This window comes from Drosophila bipectinata, chromosome 3R, assembly GCF_030179905.1.
Source record: "Drosophila bipectinata strain 14024-0381.07 chromosome 3R, DbipHiC1v2, whole genome shotgun sequence".
NCBI lineage: Eukaryota > Metazoa > Arthropoda > Insecta > Diptera > Drosophilidae > Drosophila > Drosophila bipectinata.
In genome coordinates this window covers 28,055,669-28,072,611 of record NC_091739.1, presented here as the reverse complement: position 1 = coordinate 28,072,611, position 16,943 = coordinate 28,055,669, and the positions used below count along the sequence as shown (strand labels likewise).

General features: G+C 42.8%; 1 protein-coding gene across 1 annotated transcript in view; it reads right to left on the bottom strand.

Moving 5' to 3' along the window:
- tnc (tenectin) overlaps positions 1 to 4,261 on the bottom strand; it is a 37,120-nt gene extending 32,859 nt beyond the window's left edge. The window contains exons 1-2 of the mRNA XM_043211750.2: positions 4,181 to 4,261; positions 1,859 to 2,118 (exon numbers count right to left, since the gene is read on the bottom strand). The gene's annotated coding sequence lies outside the window, so the exon portion shown is untranslated. The remainder of the gene's footprint in view (positions 1 to 1,858; positions 2,119 to 4,180) is intronic.
- Between the last annotated feature and the right edge of the window lie 12,682 nt (positions 4,262 to 16,943).

Genomic DNA, 16,943 nt, shown 5'->3' with positions numbered 1-16,943 from the left:
CACAGAATGAAATCGGAATGGGGACCGCAAAACTACAACTAGACACAACCTTTTCCGATCGCATTGGCCATGTTTCCTGTTGGCTCATCAATAAATCTGTATTCCTGCTGGCGCCGCTGCAGACAAACTCTGTCAAAATTTGCCAGCTCCGTCCGGCAGGAGTTGTACAACAGAATTTGTCTATAAATCACACTATTTCCGACCAAAGGCCAGGGCCAAAAAAACACGAAAAAAGGGAACAAAACCAAACACCTGCTGCTGCTATTGCAGGGTCCAGTTCTGGCCATGGCCCTTCAAATGTCCGACCATGTATGTAGTAGTCCCCCATGGCAATTCACCACTACTACATACTGCTGTCTCCTGTCTCGTGTCCTGTCTCCTGTCTCTGGCCAGCTGCCAATGAAATCTCTGAATTGCTGGCAAACCAAATAACACTCAAAGTCATTTCAGGTTGAAAATGTTTGCCAGCCGTTTTTTGGTTTGCTGGAGGGAGGCGATGGTGGTCACATATTGCGGTATCGTTTTATTTGCATTTTTTATTGGATACCCCCCGCTAGTCCTGCGAGGTCCAGGCATCCTGCATGTAGTTGTAACTGTTATAAATATATCGTTTTGGCTTTTATTCGCCGCTCGAGTCCAGACTTTGGTCCAGGCCATAGTTTGCATTATTTATGGCTAACTAAAAGCTTTTACATTTTGAGGCAATTTTTGTTTTTACGAGTTTGACAAATGTCGGCTGGCCATTTAAAGCTCCCCAGTTAGCGGCAGCTGGTGTGGGCATAAATTCTAATTAGAACTGTGTGTTTTGGCCCTCCTGCTTACGCTCGCGAACTTTTTCGGCCCAGAGCGCTGCAATGGCTGGGACTAGGAGGCTTTCATAAATTACCGACTGACTGAAACTATTTGCACAATGGCGAACGGCCATGGCCGAAAGGCTAAAGAGCAACAAAAACAACAACGTCGTCTGGGATGTGGCGCGTGGCAAGCTGGTTGTTGCTGCTCGTTGCCAGATGAATGAACGGGCCACCGAACCACTGAGCCGCCACCGAATGAATGGCTGCAATTTGCACCACCTCGACTGGTGGCTGGTGGCTCCTTTTTTTTACCATACTTTTTATGAATGAAAAACTCCGAGACCGTTTTAACGCCCGACTGGCTCTGGCTTTAATAATGTTGTAAGCAAATTAATTTTTATTAATTGGCTGCCGTAAAGATTAAAGCCGGCTTATGCAGGCAACTGGCAACTGTAATGGGCGGTCTGGTTTTTTTAGTTTTATATTTTTGCCCTAGAAAGAGTTGACACCCCGGATTGGGAACTTTTCCGATCGGTGGAGAGAACCCATGGGGAGAATCGAGTCGAGGAAATGAATAATTATTATTCGAATCGGAGCTTTAAACAATTGCGCAACGCGTCTGTCTCACATGTGCATTTAACACCGGTTTAAATGGCCCGTAAATAAATTATTATTGGCTATACAAGCTGGCTTTGGGTTTATTTTTAAAATATACTGTATCGCCATTACTCACTCACATAGGGGAAACGAAAGGATAATAAAGAATTCATTAAAATAAATAATTGAAACTATGGGACTTTGCGCCCAAAAAAAACGAATAAAACGTGAAATTTCAAAAGAGAAAATGGCAAAATAAAATAAACAAAATTAAATCGGAATGATTAAATATTTAAATTTAAATTTGATTTTATAATGAATATTTAACATTTTTTTAAAATTTAATTTCCATGTTAAATATTATTTTAAAAAAAGTAAAATCCCCAAGCACACTTTTTTCGCAACTCTTGTTTTCTCAAACTTTCTGGAATGTCCTGTTGAAAGGACACTCGTCTGTGAAAACTCACCTTATTCACTGAAGCCACAGAACGAATTTTTTTCGAATTTGAGCACTTGGCCACGGCAGTTTAGTTTGTTAGCAAATTTTGTATCTTTAAGATACGTTTCGTTTGGCAGTCCTTTGCACTAGAAATCGTAGGATCCTTTTAAACGCTTTTACACATCTTTAAAGTTTTCGCGCACTTTTTCGAACTTGTTCTGTTTATGGGTTCGATTCACTTTTGTTTAGTTTGTAGATTGTTATATTTTTTGATTTTGGTAATCCACTCTAGTTTTGTGTAAAAATGCAAAAGAATTTAGTGGTGCGGCAAGAAGCTGTTGCTGGTGCTGCTGCGGCTCCAACTGGTGGATTGGGATTCGATTCTGTTCAGTGCCGTTGGCGGTGGCGGTGGGCTGCCAGATACAACCGCTTCATAAAATTCAAAGAGACTCGAACCCAATAGCTTCTCGCCGCTTATTTATATAGCCTACGTCGAGCGGCGATTTTCAGAAAAATTTCAACGAGCGCAGCCAGGCGCTGACGCCGGCCGCAGCAGCAACTGAAGCGGCAGCAGCAGCAGCGGCAGCGGCAGAGCGAACATGCCAAACCGAATGCAGAGAGAGCAGCGCGGCACCCGAGCTGAGAGCGGCCAAGAACGTCACACACACACACTCGCACAGGCCCTGGCCTGGCAAACACACTCAAATGCTCATCTTTGGATCGCACCGCCGGCGTCGAAGTCGCCGACGACGGCGACGTCAGCAGCTGCGTCAGAATTCCCCGCGAAGAAATTTTTGCAGTCTCAAGCCCGGCTTGCCCCGCGTCGACTGCGGCAGCGGCCGAGACGGAGGCAGCGGCAGCGACCGAAGCAGCAGCAGCGACAGCGACGCGAGCTTGTAACTTTGGCCAACTTCGACTCTCGGCTCACACGCTCTTTGGCCAAGCGAGCTCGGCAAGTTCTTGGTCTTCGTCTGTTAACAACTTCGTGGTCTTGGCCATGGCCACAGCGAACAAGAAGAAGAATTCGCGCTGGCCAAGAGAAGATGATAATGATGATGAAGATGAAACTATGAAAACGGAATAATGATGACGATGGTGATGTTGGCGGGCAGAAGTGCTGCCAAAATCATTTAGTTTGGGAAAAATTGCAACATTTCAGCCATAATTAAGCATCATAATTTTTTCAAGAGGGATATTTTAAGATATACATATAAGATATTAATCTTTAAATATTTAAGCTTTCAGAATTAAATATTTTTTTCCAACTAGAGTTTTTAAAAGAAAGAAATGCTTCTTTTCAATATTTTTCGAAACTTTAAATAATAAAAGAAGTGGTTATCGAAAATTTAATTTTTTAATTTTTCTAACTTTAAGTGTATTTGAATTTTAAAAAACCAAGCCTGAATAAATCATTTATTTTAATTAAAAATAAGAAACTTAAGAATCATTCTATGATATTTCTATAGTTATTCTGAACTTTAATTTGTATATACATTTACTTTTAAAAACTTTTTAAACTCTGCAGCAAACAAATCCTTAAAAGTTTTAAGCTAAAACACAATAAAGTAAACATATTCCAAGAAATATGTTCAGAAAAAATGCCAAAACCCTAGCTATAGAATTCATTGATGTGGATGCTGGATGAAAAGGAGTTTCTATTTCCGTTGCTGCCTCTGCTGATGGAGATGAAGCCTTAGCTGGATGATGACGATGTTAGTCGTCAGTCAGTCAGTTGGCCATCAAGCGGCGCTTTGCGGTTTCTGGCCAAGATTCAAAGACAGAGTAGAGACCAATTTCGAGAGGTGTACAGGTGTCGGCGGTGAGCAGCGCCGCTTCTAATTAAACAATGCTCATTGCTGGGCATGCTGCTGCTGCTACTCGGGCTGCTGCTGCTGCTGCTTTTGCTTTTGACTGGCTTTTCAGATTTTTGCTGTTGCCACCAACTCGCACGCACTCGACAACGGCTACGACAAATAAGGCTCGGATGGTTAACCGGTTTTTGGGCCATCCCAGGTCCGAGCTCCGGACTGAACCAACTATTGTGCGTGACTCCCTGACTGAGTATTGACCTCTCCTATAATTAAACACTGCTGTTGCTTCTGCTTCAGATGCTATTCCTATTGCTGATTCTGTTGCCTGTTAATTGTTTTTCTTCGCTTTGCGAAATTCCTTTGTGCGGTTCAATTAATTATTTAATTACGCCAGAAGCTGGCAATTTAGCACTTGGCTTTGTTGTCTCCCTGCCTAAAAATTCGCATTTTTAGCAGTACGCCACGGCAAATGGGAAGAAAATGGCCGTGAAGACCTTAGAAGTCGCGCGCGCGCTCTCCTCACTCACTCACTCACTTACTGGGAAGTCGCGTTGCGATTTGGTTTTCGATTCGGATTCGGTTTCTATAGCTGGATATAGCTGGGTAAGCCGACACGTCCATTACACGACGCGCACGTTTCGCTAATGAACTGAACATTTCCGCTTTGCCTGTTTGCCGGCATCCTTTTGGCCATAGCCATCGTCGTCGCCGTCGCCGGCAGCTTCTTCTTGGTCCTTTCGCCGCTCCAAGTGGATGCTGGACTGCGCCGGCGCGTGTCGAACATTTGAGCGTGAAATTTGTCGCATTGGCAATCGCCGGAACAGCAAGAACCGCATCAGCATCAGCATCAGCACCAGGAGCAGGAGGTGTGCTCTGGCAGCAGCATTAACAATAAAGAAAGCAAGGAATAAAAACCACCCGCTCGAAGTAGCTCGAACAGCTTTCCTCCAGCAAGCAGGACACTTGAAATAAAATCACTCACCAAGTGGTATATATTTTATTTATATTTTTAATAATAATCCTTGAGTTTTATGACAGTATTTGTACTTGATGTTTAAAAACCAAAAATCAATGAGTAATGTGTTACACCCTTATACCTGATTTTTATTGATCATTGGTTGCGTTTTATTGACAGTTGACAGCCTTGGTATTCACCGACATTGTTTTCTTATTACATTAATTTATTTATTATTTTCTCCGAGTGTATCGCACTGCCAATCCCAGCAATTGCCGGCTACGTGTTGCCGGCATTTGTCGATTGTCGCTTGCTGTTCTTGTTGCTTTGCTGCTTTTGTGTGTTTTTGCTCTGGTTGTGACTTTAGTTTTTGCCTCCGAAGGATGCTGCTCCTGCTTCTGCTGCCCCTCGTCGCCTTTCATTGTCGTGAAATATTTTTTGGCATTTTCGCTTTATACGTGCAAATTTTATGGCAACAATTGGTGCGAAATGCCGGACATGCAAAGCGGCAGTCAGACAGACAGAGACGGAGACCGAATCCCATAGAAAGAGAGCCTTCAATGGAATGACAGGCCGTGTCTGGAGGAGCGGAGAGCAGGACCTGAAGCTAGATCTGTGTGACATAGTGGGTGGCGCTGCCTCAATTGAGTTGTACCCAGTTGTACAGGGTGCAAAGGTCCCCCAAAAACTTGGTCCATTCAATAAATTCTTTCCCGCTTACTTCTCATCGCCAATTCAGCGAAAAAGAGCTTATGGGTGAAATTTCCAAAGCAAGAGATTGGGGCTTTTTTTTTTGAGTTTATTGTTTCGTCTGGGTATATGAATCATGATTCAAATATATTTAGAATTACCTGACGTCGTGCCACTGCGAGTGCCATTAAAATCATTAACCATTTAAGCCAGCTCAGAATCAAAATAAGTTTTAAGAAGTATTTTAATGAAAACCGGTTGTAGTTTATTTAAACCATATTTCACATTCTTTATTGTGGTCTGTGCACCCTGTTTTTGGTTTATACTGACCTGACTTTAGTGGGGAAACTATCTACCAACCCTCCCCGAGCCGGCTAAGTGCTATCCATCACAGGGCCACAACAACCAGGAGCAAAATTAAAACCAGATACCAAAAACCAGGACAACCAGTGCCGGCCAAACGCTTGAGTAAATAAATAGCCAACGACAGTTTTGACCAGGCCAGAATGGAATCGTCCCGGCTCCGGATCCGGATTGGTTGGGATCGGATCGCCGCACAGCGAGGCAAATGCCAGGCGACAATGTCGAGTGATTTCCATTGTATGATGTGACAGGTGTCACGGCGCGTGGACAGGTGGGTGGACAGGACAGGACGGGAAAAAAACAGGACACAGGCCTAGGATGACACCAGACACTAGGCAGGGGGGGGGAGGGAGAAGCGGAAGGCCAACGAAGAGGCAACTTCAAGAGTCGCGAGTCAAGAGGCTTCATGACCAATTAGCCTTGTTAGCGGGATGAGCTGCGGGCATTGGGGCATGCCATGGCAGCACTAACGGTATTTGGTCAGTATTCAGCAGCCGCAGAGGCTTGTCTTTGTTCCCCCCCATCGACGCCCCTCCCCCCTCTCACATTTTGCTGTGTGTCAGTGGCAACAATTCCAGAATTCCGGTGGAGTGACACTCCACGCACGCCTGAGTTCAATTGATTTAACATGAAAGTGTAGCTCGGTAAATTGATTTCCAGAAAATGTTTAACTTTGGCATATTCTCCATCCACCGACATGGCCAATTGTTGGAGTTGGTTGTTGCTTTATTGGCAGTCATCAAAGTTTAAGGCTGTTGCCAAGTGACATGGGCTGGCAGATACAAGTAAAGATTTCTTCCAGGGGCTAATTGAAAAATGGTATTTAAAGGTTTAAGTTTTAAACTCCACTACGAGTGGTCTTGCAAAGAAAAACTTCTAGACAACAGGTACTTGGGTCTACTCCCTTCGTGACCTTTTAAAATACACATTTCTTTTTGGGATGAAAACCAACGAATAGCCAAAAACTCTATAACCATGTGTGTAAAAGTATGTACTTGTATCGCCTGACCCCCATCGCTCCCCTTAACAGAAACACATATATTCTTAGCCTTCTTCTTCTGATGTCGTCGCCGTATCAGAACAAGTATCTGTAGCTGACCGTAACGAATTGCGTCTGTTTCTGTTGTTGTTTGCCAAAAAGTATAAAGTATCTTTCGGGTATCGCTCTGCGCATATTTTTCCCTTTTTGCAACCCTCGAAGTACGCCTCGCAACGCTGCCGCCGAGGGTGATGACTGATGATGCTGGCGCGACTCCTTGTCCTCATCCTTTGAGTCCTGTGAGTTTTCCTCCTTTCTCTTGGCTGTCTGCAAGTTTCGGGTGAATCTTTTTTTGTTGTCTACTTTTCGGTCGCTTTAAAAGTTCATTTGCACCGCCCACCTCCACATCTCCGCACATCCCGACTCCTGCTGCAAATTAAATAATAGGCTTATGGTGGCTTAGTGTCGCAATTGTTGTTGTTTTTCGGTATCGCGCTTAGCATGCCATAAAGGCAAACATTTTTAATAATATTTATTGCCAGGCCATTCATGTGTCTTTAATGTGCCCCAGACAAGAACGCAGCTCGTGCATAACAAGAGGCTTGTCATTGTCATTGTGTGGCTAGTATTTTGTAGCAGCCACCGTGTTGTCGTCGTGTTGCCCCGAACCACGCTCCATCTAACTTGGTCTACGCCAGCTGCATTGCTTATGAGGCTCCATCTAGCGCCTATGCGAATTCAATCAAGTCATCAGCCTTAACTCCCTCCTTAAGGGGGTATCCCTCAAAGAGACCCTAATCCCTGGGACCCATTCTTGACCCTGGGTCACTCGTGATTGGGATCTTTCTGGATCTGAAAGGAAGTTCACTTTTAGGCAGTTAGTTCAGTACACATATCTTGGTAAAGGGGAAATAAATTATCATTGGTTTTCTTTGTTTAACATTTTTGAATAAAACTAATAATAGATTTAAACTGAAAGAAAGCAAACACAACATTAGTAGATGAGACTGGTTTTATACCAGTTCGGCATTATTCTTCGTATTTTGCTACTGGGGATCCCCCAAATTATGATTTTAATTAAAAAAGCAGAAATCGAACTTTACACCAACCTCACTCTCCCTGTAACCCTTAAAGTAGAAAGAAATACAATAATATTGTTACGTGATCACATCCAGACTTGGAACCAGTCTTTTATATACCTATATATAGTCTGTAGAATTTTTAAAATACCCCAGACACAGACGAGCAATTACGGTTAAGTGACTTTCCCATGGCTAAGTGCGCACATAATGCCATTCATGAATCATTCCGGCCCTTTGGATTGCTTTGCCTGGAAAATCAATCGCAAATCGCTTTTCCACAATGATTTCTTGTTTTGGCGCCACGTTCCCAATGTAGTGGCTTTTGTTGCTTTTGTTGGCGCCGCGAATGTGCTACGAATTAGCAAAAGTGATCGGATAAGCAAATTGCAACAGAAACTGCAACAACTGCAACTGCAACAGTAACAAAACCAGGAGCAACAAAATTTATGCTTTTAGAATATGAAATGAGTTGCTCTCCGGTCGTCGTCGTCGATGTTGGACTTGGTTTTTTAATGAATGGCTAGTTCAGTTTGGAAAAGGACTTGGCCGTGAAGTCGGCGCCAGGAAAACTCCTCCTCATGCATATGCAGGGCTATATATCATCCAGTATTCGGAATATATAATGTATGCTAATACCATTTGTCACACAGAAGCTGGGCTCTGGATTTCTGTTTCAGTTTTTTTTGTTTTAACTGAGAATTAACGGTTGGCACTTAAAATGGCACCACGCCTTTCTTGGTCCGCAAATCAGATTTTTAAGTGCCCGGATTTTTAGTGTAGTTTAACGAAATTAAACAGGCCATTTTATGGAGCATAAATCTCAACAACGACAACAACAGAAACAGTTGAAAAATTAGCATCTTTGATTTGAGAATATCAACCGTATACCGCCTCGGATACAAGACCGAGCCAAGCCGGAGTCTGTCCGAGTTGACCCAATTAGTTTGGGTGAGTAACTCATAAAAACGACATGCGATTGCTTATCAGCCTCGGCACAGACCACGACCCTTTTGGTATTTGGTATTTGCTTTCTCTTGGACTTGGCTCTAACTTTGGATGTCTGAATGTTTGGTATTGGGATTGGAATTGTGATTCTGACCGAAATTGGAGCAGAGCAGGCACTCACAGATACACACCCGGAGCAGTAATTGCAGCTAGCATCTTCCACTCCAATTGTGCGAGTAGTTTGCTTTATTTTTCCTTTGGGCCAGCAATAAGTTGTGGCCATTGTTTGCCCGGTTGGGTGTGGGATGTTGGCTTAGAGCATGGAGGAGGGATGACAGCAATTGGAACAATCAGAGCTAAAACTGCGGAAATTGCTAGAATAAACAGCAGAGAACTAGCAACAGAACGTAGATCTCCGCCATCAGGAATTATTTCGGATTTTATTTGATAATCTTTAATAATATTCTCACGCTTTTTTCACGGCTCGTTGACTTGGTAGATGCAAGCCCCCAGATAAAGGCCAGCGAAGTGTAAAAGCTTGCCAAAAAAACACAAAATGAAAATAGAAAGAAAACAAATTTAATAAAAGGCGTTAAAAAATTCGCCCCAAACGCGTTTCGGCACGATTCAGTTTAAGATTAAACAAAAAATCACTATGTATATTGTAATGAAAGCGCAATAGGTATGGCCTGTATTTTGGGGGTCAAATTGCAACACTTTTTTGTGACTTTTGTGGGTGGCTTTCAGGGTCAAGTTTGGGGACCCAAAAATGCTGCTGAAAGTGATCTGAAATAAATAAAAACTTCAACAAATATCGAAAAGGGCCCCGCACCTTGGTAATAACTGTAAAAAGAGTCGGTTTTGTTTTCCCATGATTGATGATCGTCGCGTGTTGTTCGATTATAAACTTGTAAATTTTGTCCCCTTTCGATTTCGACGCAGTTCGCCTAACGGCCAGCAATTTTTTGTTCAAACATTTAACTTATTGTTCGACAATTTAACACATTTTTTAACAATATTTTCCCCTTTTTTTTTTGATTTTTTTGGCACCTGCGGCAAACTTGTCTATTTGCCTAACAATTAGAAGTTATTTAGCGAATTCATTGTCTTATTTTTGGCAAGTTCGCGGGACTGCAGTCGCATAAATTTATAGTTTTGTGCAAACATTTGTCAAAGGCCAGCAAACAATTACCCCCCGAATTTAAGAAAAATCGTGTTTTACTCCAAAGTTGGCATTTATAATTGGCGGCAAAGTTATTTGCATTATGCATGCTTATTGGGTGAAAAAAGCACCTCAAGGTCGCACGAGCTGAAAATCTCATTTGCATTAATCTTCATCGAGCCCCGTTTTAAACGTAATCCTTCATCCTTAATTAAAAGCGGCACAGTTAATTGAATTTACATTAATCTCTCGGTGCTAACGATGCCGGGTATCATCGCCCATGCTGGGTAAATATAATTTACAATACGATTGTCTCGTTAAAGTCAACTGTGGACTCGACAAATATGTGTGCAGACAGAAGTTGACAGTTTGCGAAAAAAAGAGCAAAATGATGATTATACGTACTATAGCAGAGCTGTCAGGAATTCAGCAAACAGTAACGATTCGGAGAAAAATTGTTACGCGCGAATGCCAATAGATAAATGCTCTGCAGGAATTAATCAAGGTGGATACTGCTTTCTGGGAAACAATTTATAATTTTATGGGATTACTGTTTACCTTCAAATGTGCAAAAATATTCGTTTTTTTTTTATTCAAAACATTGGTGCTTGGGGTAATCCCTCCGAAGATGACTGCGAATATTTTTTGAATGATTCGGAATTCCGTTTCCAATCATCGTCTATGAGAAGCCTAGCTTAAATGTTAACTAAACAATTTCTACTTATCATGCTGGCTATGTAATTTCAATTAGTGACAATGACCTAAACACAAATGCCATAATAATGCTCCAATTAGATGCACTTAATCATTGAGACGAGACTCTCGAATAAAATATATTTCATAATAGGTGTTACAATAAATAAACTTCAAGTATCCAATGCCTTATCGCGCCAATAATTGCCAATAAATGGAAATTAATTTACTGGAAGGCTTGATCAACAAAGGATGCAATATTTATGGATAAATTTAAATATTCCAAAAGGGACTTTTAATCATTCCGATAATGGATGATTTCCCCTTTAAAGCCGGGGATCTCCGAAATAGAAACAATAAATAAAAGAGGTCACTCTGTCTGTGGCAAATTGTGCGCCCAAACCACAGTTCCCGTTCGGGAGTGAGCTCTTCCACTCAATCCGAGTCCGTAATACGTATGAGCACGTCTGGCCGGATTCACCCGCAAACACCAAAAAGCAGCAACACTCCCAGTCCTCAGTACCCACTGCCCACTCCCTCCTTGCAACAACAATAATCATTCGCACTCGCAAACAAAATCGCAACAACACATCGACAATGGGAGCCAACAAATAAATTCAAACAATGTGCCGAACGAAATGTAAAGCATAAATATTTGCAAAAGGGCCCAGGACGCGACAGGATAGACGCGAACCAGCTGAGCTCTCCCTCGTTCGCCCCCCATGGCGCCCCTCCCCCTCCCTCGCAGGACAGCGACAGTCACGTTTCCATTATACGCACATAACGAACTCGGATTGCGCATACGCCGTGTATGTCGCTATGTATTTACGCATCAAACATATCGCACATGCTGTTCGACTTACAGAGAGAAAAATATTATAAACTGGTTAATAATAAAATGAATTAATTTTAAATTAATCCATTTACTTTCTGTAATAGTAAAGTTAATTCTTTTCCATAAAAAATACTTTAAAAGTATCCTTGAATCACTTTTATCCCTTTCTCCCCATGTATTAAAGGGAATACAAGGGCAGACCGGCGTCATTCATATTTTAACCTTGCCAAAAACGATTGCGATAGCAGCCAGTGAACATCATCATCAAGACTGCAATCGCCGAGGCGAAACCCAGTGGCTGGGTTTGGTGGTGCAGGCTGACGGAGCTGGCCGTCAGTGGGGTTGCTGCTGATATGGGCGGTGCAGGCGGGAGCGAAGCAAGCGATTTTCATGTCAACGCAGGCGGGAATTGAATTTCGCGCCAAATGACTGCCGGCAATTTTTCAACGGCTTCTTTTTGGGGGCAGAGCTCCATATCTGTCGGTGCTCCGTATCAGTACATAACCATCTATATACAAACGTATTCCCAAACTGCATCTACGCTTATATAAACATATATATCAATGTGCGTGTCGGAGTTTGTTCTTGTCTGAGCAACTTGTATATTTAATGCTTAAATTTTTGGCTTTTTCATGTTCACAGTCTGACGCGCCTCAAAAGCCAACCAAGTCGGAATTACACTGAGGGATGAGCAGGGACTTTTATTTCACTTTTATAATTATAAACTTTTTGATTTAAAAAACTTTACCACATGTAAAAGTAGTTGTATTTTTTATTTTGATAGTTATACTTATTTTTATAATAACTATGATTTTGGATTATTTTACAGTGCCTGCTCACACACTTCACTTAACTTTAGTTGGTTCGCTAGAAAGGCTGGGCTGGCAGGCAGGCCCCATTAACAATTTTGGGGCTGGCTAGGATCTACTGGCTGTCTGCCGGTGAAGTGAGTCCCTCTCCGCCGTTCAGCTGCCTTTGACAGCTTTTGTTGGCTTGATTTTTGGCGTTGGCTTTAAATCTGCCGACTGAGAATCCGACTGCGACTCCGACTGCCTACTCCTCCTGACTTATGACGGGGATGCCCAAAAATGGGCGGAGAACTTTAATTGAAATTTCGCCAGCGATGGAGAGATGGCGACAAGTTGATTTTCCACTCTCGACCAGCGAAACGAATTGGACATTAAACGCTACCGTTGGCCAAATTGCCAGAAGGCCGGCCAACACGCCTGGCAACCGAGTGCAATTGGCGTTAACAAGCGCATTAGATTTTCTGGCCGTTCAGATCCCCGGATGGCAACACCAACTCCATCTCCATCTTCATCTCTATCGGGCAGAAAAAACCTCCAAGATCCAAGTCAGTCAGTGGCCAATTTGGCAAGGCTGTTGGGGGAATTGCAGTGCCACAGGAGTCTCACTGCCACAGGTCTTAACCAACTGCCAAAGCAATTTGCTTGCTGTTTGTCAAGAACGTGTCCCTGGTCTCCGGTCTGGCTGGATCTCTAGGCTGGAGATGGACTCAATCAGCATTGCTCATATGAAGAGTGGCCCAGGATATACGAGAGTCCAGTGCTGCTGCTCCAGCTTCAGCTTCACCTCTGATATTTATAACAAGCAGGGCGAAAAAAAGCAAAGAAAAGTAACAAAGTAGCAGCAGCAAGGCAAATAAAAACTGCGCTTCAACACGCACATCCCCCACTACCCCATCCTCTGACATAGGAGTGAGTCGGTTTGTAGTTTGCAAATTGTAACTAGATACAATTTGTAGCGTGGCTTTGTTTGCTGCTCGCTGACTTATTGCAGGAAGGAAAAGCAGTGCAAGAAGCAAAAGATGCAAGGAGAAAAAGCGCTGCCGGCAACTCGATGCAGACGGTTGCAATTGTGGCACTACACCGAGAGAAACCTATATATTTTATAATACTAGACACCTACTCCAAATAGACCACATGTTCTTGAAGTGTATACGCCTGTTTGTTGTTTGTTAGCTGCTTTTTTTCTGTTGCTGGTTGCACCCAAAGTGCGTACTCGTATGTCTGGTTTTGGCCGTGGTTCTGGTTGCAGTTGCAGCTGAAATGCTGAAACCACCTTCCATCTACATCTTCCTGCACCACCGCCTGCACCACTGCCATCGTTCCCAGTGATTTGTTGCATTTCTAATGCGACTGCCGACTGGTGCAGCAATGTGTGTGCACTCGCTGCACTTGTCCCGGCCATGATATGTTTGTGTTTGCATTTTGGCCTCTGAGTGCCACTCCCCCGTGCCCCTGCTCGCCACTGATCCTCCCCACTGCCATGGCCAATTTTCATTCTCGTCGAGGGAACTCACTTATGCCGGGATTTCAATTTCGAAAAGCGGAAAGCAGCCCGGCCAGAGGTTTCAATTGCCCAGCGGGCAGGGCAGAAGGGCAGGAATCGGGAATGGGAACCGAATAAGCGGAACGAATCCCCAGCTAGATGTCTATCTGCGTGTTAGTGGTAAACTAGCCTCGGGCTATGAAAAATAGCGTTAGAAAATATTTGATATGCCTTCTTAAGGTTACGCATAAAATTGGAAAATTCTAAAAGGAACTCAGGTTCTGTAGCAATTATTCATAGAAGCTACAAATAGCCTCTGGTAATATTTCAAAGAACTTGAATTAAACTCTGAATTCTGGTCAAAAAATTAATCGCTTTCAAAGGAGAATTATGATAACTCTAAAAGAGAGAGTATCAAGTTCGATTTCACGTGTCAATAGCAAGTATTGAAATCCATTCAACTGATTAATCCAATCCCTAATAGATGCAAATTAATGACAAATTATTTGCAGATTGCTACCAGATAAGATACTTATAACAACGCTTCGGGAAATGGGCTTGGGGGAATGGTATGCGATGCGATTCGATTTGATGCCCCTCAATTAGCCTCAGCTGACTGCCATCCAATTTACAATTCAATTAACTTTCCAGCAAGAGCTGTCAACACAATTCTGTCTCTGCCGAAAAAAGTAAAAAGTAAAACGTTCGCTTCATTAGCAAATTCTCGGAAAATTGCACTGACCTGCTAAACGATGGAGCATCTACGTCAGTGAAGTTTAATAGAATGCAGCTCCTTCATGCCACTTGGATCCACTTGCAGTCCAAGTATCCATCCCCTCCCCAACTGGAGGCCATCAATTGCAAGTGAGGCATTCATCCCCAAAGGACACACCCCTTTTAAAATGAGAAAAATTAGAATAAGAAATAATTATATTTTCTAAAATAATTTATTTACAAGTCTTATGGTACAGTCAATAGTTTAAACCTTTTAACTTTATATAATTCTATATATCTATATTCTAAATTATAGAATAGATATAGAATTATATCTAATTCTATAATTCTATAGTCTATATCCTTGCTGTTCTATTTTATTTTTGCAAGTGCATCCTTTCCGCTGGCAGGGTGAAAGCTTTCGCAGTCCTGGCATTAACTGTGGATTACTTAAATGCTTTTTAATTGAAATTTTTCCTAATTTCACTTTGGGGGATCAAGTGCAACCAGCAGTAGCAGCAGAAGCAACTCACTAAGGCTACACAAACACCAGCCGAGACTGAAACAACTGAAAGAAGCATGCTGTCAGCATGCTCTGGCGCCTTGCTACCCCAATTCGGAGGGGATGGGCGAGTGGGTGGGCGGCTGGCTGGGTTGGGTGGCTTTAGACATGTCTATGGGTGGTGTGGGATGTGGGTCTACTATGTTGAGGAGAAAAGGGAAGTTTTTGCTTGTCTAGCCAGAAACATGGAGCGCAAAAAGTGAAAGCCATAAAAACTAAAAGAAGTAGCAGGCAGCAGTAGCAGAACATCATCAATTTCAATGCCGCGCGAGAGTCTCCAACTGGCTGAGTTTTTCCTGCTACTGTTCTTGTAGATTTTGTTGTCGGCCGCCTCGTTTTTCATGACATTGTTGGCTCTCGTCTCTGGCTGGAGTTTCTGTGCCTCAGTCTGGGTCTGCACTCAGGAAAAACCACAAAACTCCACTTTCCCAAAAGGAGTAAATGGTGTGAAAGCAGCTTTTTCTTTTACAAACAAAAAATTAATTACATTAGGGACTGTATTTATAATATACAGGTTAACCATTTTATAGTTGTAAATAAACAAAGAAATCCGCAACATTCTAATAAACAAATCAATCTTAAAAAGATTCAATAAATACACCCAAGAAATACAAAATCAAATATTTTGTCAAGTGTTTTGTTTGAATTCCGAGACAGAGTCTGAGACGGGCTTGGATTTGAGCTGAAAATCCTTGGTAAAAGCATTTAGCACTGCACTGCATTAAGGCTGAGGCACTTTCTTGCCAACTTTCAGATCCGCAGTGCCCCAAGCCCTGGGATGCGTGAATGTGTTTGCTCTTTAGAGGCTTACGGGTTTAGGGGTTTTAGGGGTGTCTTTGGATTTCAATTTATCGCCTGATATTTGCCTATGGCACTCACTCCATAAATATGCACCGTAACCGTAATTTGCAGCTCCGATGGCAATTCATCAGAAAACCGAACGGGAGCAGATGTAGTAGAGACGGGAATTGAGATTCTTTTTAGCACACACTCGCCAAGTGGCAAGTGCCTGGGCAAATGCCGGCACTGCGGATGGCTGACTAACCGAGTAGCGTCATTAGCTTATCTCCTTTGGTCCCATCTAGAAGATATTTGCAGCCGAAAAATCCAAGTTCAGGGCCCGAAAGTGCAACGACACTTGCAACTGGAGGATCCCCAACACAGGGGGGGTAGCCAGTCACCGACCATCGGCAACGGTTCCTTTTGTTTGTTCATTCGTCCGTTGAACTGAAGTCCGTTTGCCGGCTTCAATTTTTCGCATCAGTTCAGCTGTAATTCATACTTCCCCTTCCGAACCCGGCTCTTCCACGAAATTTGCCGGCAACTTGAAATTAACATGTTGCAGCAGCGCCAGCGATTTAGGATTTAAGAACCGTTCGGTGCTTCATTTCACAGCACACACGTCACCACACTCCACTTGTGGACTTGGAGAGTGCCCTGCCCTGCCCAATTCCGTTTAATTAGCATGGCCACAGCTGCTTAAGCACGATGTTGCTATTGCTGCTGCTCTGGTGATGTTGATGTTGCTAGTTGCTAGTTGCTAGTTGCTACATGGTGTTGCTGGTGCTGCTTCTGCTGGAACCAACTGTTTGGCTTCCGTTGGCTGCGCACGCGCAATTAGCCAAAGCAAACGCCAGCTCAGGTACTTGACCGAAACTTGCAGAATGCAACTGAATCAAAATTCTTTTGTCAGCTAGTATTAGTAGGATCGGGATTGCATATTGTTCAAATAGCAAAATAAAATTTTGACTCAATTTTTGGCCAAAAATGAAGGGGTACCGCTTTGAAAAATTGAAAAAATCTGGTCAGATTTTAGTTGGCCAGGTTTTGATTAAAAATGATGCTACTCGAAGATAGAAGACCGGGAAGGCATAACATTCTTCGATCCGAGGAGTATAAGCAAAGTTGTGGCTATTTCCTTGAAAAAAAACCAGGCGGAAAACCTCTTGACCAAGTATAGACAATAGGTGGCCAAAATATCATATTTTGAGTCAGTTTTTATTTAATTTTTTAGCCAATACGTATCGGAT